Genomic DNA, 6,368 nt, shown 5'->3' with positions numbered 1-6,368 from the left:
TAAAAACCAGTCTCAAAATGATAATTCTCTAATTTGATAATTCTGAACTAATCAGAAAAAATATGAACTATAGTGCACATTAAGTCAATGTTGAGGAAAATGATGTATTTATTTGAGTACAATTCAGTTGTTATTTTACAATGCTTTAACAAAAGTACACACTAAATACATAGAATTTATATATACTATAGTATAAGTATACTTTTTAGCATAGAAAATTACAAAATTATCTAATCACTTAAAAGAAAATAGCATTATCCTTCTCACAAAGTTCTGAAATAAAAGAAAAAAATTATGAAGATATAAACTATTCACTGAAGTTTCTGAAATAATCAGAAAGCTTGAATCAAAGAGAGATTGCATTTAAGGAGGATGTGTTATTGTTTAATTCAATGGTTAAAGAAACAGAAAAATTAAATGGGAACACATTTCTGTTAAACTTTCCCCTCGGGCAGCTGGTATAAATAAGGGAGCTAGTATGGACCCTCCATTTCCCTTGAACAGGTGTTAACTTCTTCCTGTTTAGAGGGTTTCACTTCATGGTTAAGAGCATGGCCTCTGGGCTCAAATCTTTTGTGCCTGAATCCTAGACATGTCACTTGTTAAGTGTGCAACTTTTGGCAAGTTTCTTACTTTCTCTAAGCCTCAATATTTAACTGTGTAATGTGGATAATATTTGTGAGGGTTAAATGCCACTGACAAACGGTAACTGGTATACATTTAAGCGCTCAATAAATTTGTCTATCAGGAGGAGTGTGGACATAGAGGGAGATGGTAGATAGATTCAGAAGGGAAATGTGAGAATTCGTTTAGAGTGAACAGTTTCGAGGAAGATAACAACTGAAAGGGGGGTCCTCCTTCCCATTCAGCTGCTAGAAAAAGAGGTGTGTTTAACAGAACAGAGAAAACAGGCTGAAAACTGGTGGCCCTGTGGGCATTGGAGGAGGGGAAGCATGTTAGAAGTGTTTCACACACAGACCGAAGAAGCTAAATCCTACACATCCAACAGAGCTGCGGATATCTATTTCAGTATGTCTGTGGGTCTATCTGTACAATGTTTCTCTTGAAAAGTCAGCAAGCGCTGTGAAGATAGAGCTCCAATCCTCTCTGACACTTGTTTAGGGGAGGGGCGGCAGCAGAGAAATCTCAGGGTGGAAGACAACCTACAAATACCTGCAGGGACACACATGACTACTTTCCACTTTCCTCCTGGTATCAGAAGGCAAACACGCTAGCACCTCTGTCTTGGACTTCCCAGCCTCCAGAACTGGGAGCAATAATTGCTGTTGTTATAATCTACCCAGTTGGTGGTATTTTGTTATAGCAACATGATTGGAGTAAGATAGCATCTTTCTACCCTAGAGGAATAATTCCGAGACTAATTACCTAGTAAAAGTTGTGCATTACCTCAACATACACCAAGTGATGCTGGATGAGGTAAAATCCAGAAACAAGGTTGCTGAAGAGTTCTGTCATGATCGACTCTCACATACTATCACATACCTCAGAGATACTACATATTTACTTGTGTTAGGAGCTTCACATGGCAGTGGTTTTCTTCATGGCAGTGTGAACACCAGCATCACTGCTACTTGCTACTCCTAAAGGAGCTCGAATGCCTCACTCCTCTTCCTTGGGAGCTATTCCAGTTTTCACTTGGCTGATCTTCAAGCTACTTATCATAAGTGTCCATTCTCTTGATTTTCAGGAACACTCATTACTATTATATCCCTCAGGGCAATTTTAAAAGTTTAAAGCAATGAAGAGCAGCTTCTTACGATAAGAAAAAAGAATAAGGTGGGTTGTTGTTCATTTATTGATCATTTATGAGTAGCTGTCATATGCCAGGCATTGGGGCATTGTGCTTTTGACGTCAGAAGAAGTCCCTGCTTTCAAGTGGTCTCTGGTAAAGCTGGGAGGAGTTTCAACTGGACAGAATCGTATAACATAATGAGTAGATAAGTGCCAGGACAGGGTGCCAGGGTGGGAAGGAGGACACAGAGAAAGAATGAGTTCATCATGGAATATTTTTGAAGAACAGGACACCTGATTTGTGTTTTGAAGGAAATGTAGAAGTGTGAAAGACAACAAAAAAGTTTCAGAAGTGAACATTCTAGGCAGAGGCTATAGCAAGATTTAAAAAGCAAGAGGGCACAAACCACAGAGCTGATCTCCCTGTGCTACGTGGCTGCTTCCCACTAGCTATCTATTTCACATTTGGTAGTGAGTGTATATATGTCCTGTGACCACCTAGAGGCGTGGGATAGGGAGGGTGGGAGGGAGACGCAAGAGGGACGAGATATGGTGATATATGTACATGTATAGCTGATTCACTTTGTTATAAAGCAGAAACTAACACACCATTGTAAAGCAATTATACTCCAATAAAGATGTTAAAAAAATAAAATTAAATTTTAAAAAAGACACGAGGGCATACAGAGCAATGGTGGTCCTAAAGAACTGCCAATAGGTACGTATGACTGGAGTGTAAGATCATTTGAGCAAGTAATGCAAAGGATACCAAAATGTGCAGTGGATAATCTAAGGTAAGGATATATCACCTTTCTTTTTTTCACCCTAGAAATATTTACTGAGTGACTCTTATGTGCCAATGATTGTTGTAGGTTCTGCAGTGAAAAATTCATGACTCTACCTGCACGGAATTCGCATTCTACCTAGGGAAGAGACCGAAAATAAACCAATACCAAAATATTGATATATTGTTTGGCAGACGGGAACAAACATATGGAGAAAACTATATCAGAGATGGAATGGAGCATGTGTAGGTTAATGTGTGCACCTGCATGGGGATGCACAACAGCTGTTTTTTATAGGATGATCAAGGTCTCACTGATGTGTGACATTTGACCAGAGACTTGAAGGTAGTCATATCCTATCTATTATCATAACCTCTAGTATCATATTCTATTTATATGTGTATGGATTACTTTTCTAGAACATTTCCAGAGGATGAAATCGTAAATGCAAGGGCCTTTGGATGGGAGAACGTTGAGTGTTGAAAGTACAAACTAAGAGGCTGGTGTTCCTGGTGTGGAAAGAGTGAGAAGAGCAGTGGATAAACTGGAGAGCTGGTGGTGGCGAAGGGGGTGCAGAAAAGATAGGGCTTTTTAGAGTCTCTTTAAGTACTTGTTCCCTTGTGGCTCCCCACCTCTTAGACAGAATCAAGGAACTGTCTAGTCACAGGCAGTGGAGAATAGGCATTTGATAGTTTTTGCTAAAGAGTTAAGCTTAAAAGCCTAAAATCTTTATGGACAGAGAGAAATTGTGCTCAATTTCTTCTTTACTACATCAGAGTAATAGATGGATAAATCCAAAGAATTTTCCACAAAGGGAAAGCGCCATCAGGATTTGCGTATTTTTTGTTTTGTCTTGTTTTTTAACAAGAGGGAAGGGAAATTACCGTTACTATTTGTAATCTAGAAAGACTGGGGTAAAGAGAGGTTAAATGGCTCATTCACTGCAAACCTGGGCTTAAGAGGACAGTCAAGAGTGTTCAACATGATGCCCTCGGGCAATCACTTACTCAGAGGAGGGCCAATTACTTTTTAAATTAAATTAAATTTATTTATTTACACAGCAAGTTCTTATTAGTTATCTATTTTATACATATTAGTGTATACATGTCAACCCCAATCTCCCAATTCATCCCACCACCACCACCCTTGCCCCGCTTTCCCCCCGTGGTGTCCATACGTTTCTTCTCTACATCTACGTCTCTATTTCTGCCTTGCAAACCGGTTCATCTGTACCATTTTTCTAGATTCTACATATGTGTGTTAATATACGATATTTGTTTTTCTCTTTCTGACTTACTTCACTCTGTATGACAGTCTCTAGGTCCATCCACGTCTCTACAAATGACCCAAGTTCATTCCATTTTATGTACGTACTACGTCTTTTTTATCCATTTGTCTGTCAGTGGGCATTTAGGTTGCTTCCATGACCTGGCTATTGTAAATAGTGCTGCAATGAACATTGGAGTGCATATGTCTTTTTGAATTATGGTTTTCTCTGGGTATGTGCCAGTAGTGGGATTGCTGGGTCATATGGTAATTCTATTTTTAGTTTTCTAAGGAACCTCCATACTGTTCTCCATAGTGGTTGTATCCATTTACATTCCCACCAACAGTGCAAGAGGGTTCCCTTTTCTCCACACCCTCTCCAGCATTGGTTGCTTGTAGATTTTCTGATGATGCCCATTCTAATCGGTGTGACTTTCAATACGCTTCCCTGGGGCAGTAGTGATTATCTTCCCAATAGCTTGGGCAGCTTGGTGAAGAAGATCAGAAGCTGACTTCAGCTTTTCATAGCTCTCTATCTTTCTACTTCCTAAATTCCCATTCCTTTTACTTGAGCAGTGGTTCATCAAATATGTAACAGCAGCAGAAGCTTCTCCTAGAAACTTGTTAGAAATGCAAATTCCCAGCTGAGGCTCCGGAAATCATTGTTTTGACAAGCCTTCTGATTCTAGCTAAAGCTTGAGACCCATTGCTCTTCTTCTGATCTGAGAGAGAGGGAGCGGGGGGAAAGAGAGAGAAAGCCCAGGAAAGAATGCTGGAAAGTAAATTCAGAGAGCTTTTTATATGGGGTTTTTACTGTGGTAACTTACAAATGGTTGAAAAACACCCATAAATTGAAACATGTAGCTACTTTAAGGACTCTTTAGCAGAAATCAATCTTATTCCCGATCTATTACTTAATAGGTCATTTCCTCATACGGATGGCTAACAGCAATTCAACAGAAAATGCTTTTTATATTTAAATAACACTTTCTGTTCCAAGATGTCAAAATGTTTGACAAATGGTCAAAATGCAGCTCACTAATATTCTCAACCCCATGGTAGTAAATAACCCACATCTACCATCACTGCTGTTTACTGGTGATTGCTTTTCTGGGAAAGTTGAAGCGCCTTTGCTATCTCTGTAGAAAGTCAATGACTAAAGGAGGAAACGTCCTTCATCTTGGTTCCCATAGGAAACCAAATTGATAAATCACTCACTGACTTCTATTATTGCATCTCAAGGATAGTTAACAATGCTCATCAAGGAAAAATCCCAAAGAACACTCTTGCCCTATCTCTGATTAAACCTGATTTTGGAAAATCATCTGGCTCAATCTACATTTAATTACAATATGAATGCTACTTAATTCCCTATTACTTCTGGTTACACAGGATCAATGCCACTTGAAGAGTAAGAAGCAAAGGTTCACTACATTGGGGTCTCCTTGACAGCCAAGCCTGTGCCTTAGTCATTTTGACTCCCTAGTGACCAGCTTGGTATCTGGAATAGTATATGTGATCAGTAATTATTTCTTGAATGTATGATGTATGAATGAGTCAAGATATCTTGAGAGTTGGAGTCATGGGTCAAGAGGAGAAAACGTGGTTTAAAAAAACCCACTGAATTCTCAGAAGCCGGTGCGGCAATGAATGCTAATAACAACTTGACAATGTCCTCTGTCATTGCAAATAATGTGATACCAAGATCTACTAATCAATCAAAAAAAGACTTTCAGAATTCAAATTTGGATAGGATTTTGAGCTGGGGATTCCTCTCACCCACCTTTTCTTATGATAAAACTTGGAACTGTAGTGTCAATAGATAATATGCCAGGTTTTCACTTAAAATTGGAAAATTTAATCTAATTTCGGAGGCATGAAATAAAACTGATGGGCAAATGTTAGAATTTCCATCAATGAAAAAGCTTAATTTCTAAAATGCTGAAGGTTAGTTTATCAAAATACTGAAATTGCCTCATATCATAAGTCAAAGCACCCTCTCTTTACTAAATAAGAAGCTACAAAGTTGTACAATTACTGTCAATAATTTTTTTACTTGGTTTGAAAAAAGGTTGCTTGTTTTAAATAGAACAAAGTTCAACTGAAGTGACTATAATATCATCAGTCTTGTAAAACTCCTTGTGTTAGATTTCTTCTATCCCCAAGATGCCAACCATGCATATTAAACGGACTCTTGTTTTTTGCGTATGATTTCTGTACATCTTTCCTATATGAATTTTCATGTTAAGTACCCTTTCTTAGAGTGTGGATTGTAACCACTCTGTTTAAAACTCTATCACCAGTACCTAGAACAGTGCCTGCCACATAAGAAACACTTAATAAAATTTCTAAATTATCTTGATTAAAATCCATACTCATCCTAGCTTTAAGCACATGAAGACAGAAATAGGTTCCAACTGCATAAGAACACGTGACTAATCCAGAGTAAATGTTAACTATAAGTACAAATTATCTGTTGATTAAAATACAGAACATGTCTGAGATTTGGAATTCCTTCCTAATAACCCTGAGTCAGAGCTGTGGTAAAGGCTTACTGGGGGCATG

Source organism: Mesoplodon mirus, assembly GCF_964341445.2.
Source record: "Mesoplodon mirus genome assembly, contig: SUPER_3_unloc_1, whole genome shotgun sequence".
NCBI lineage: Eukaryota > Metazoa > Chordata > Mammalia > Artiodactyla > Ziphiidae > Mesoplodon > Mesoplodon mirus.
This window is presented reverse-complemented; position numbering follows the sequence as displayed.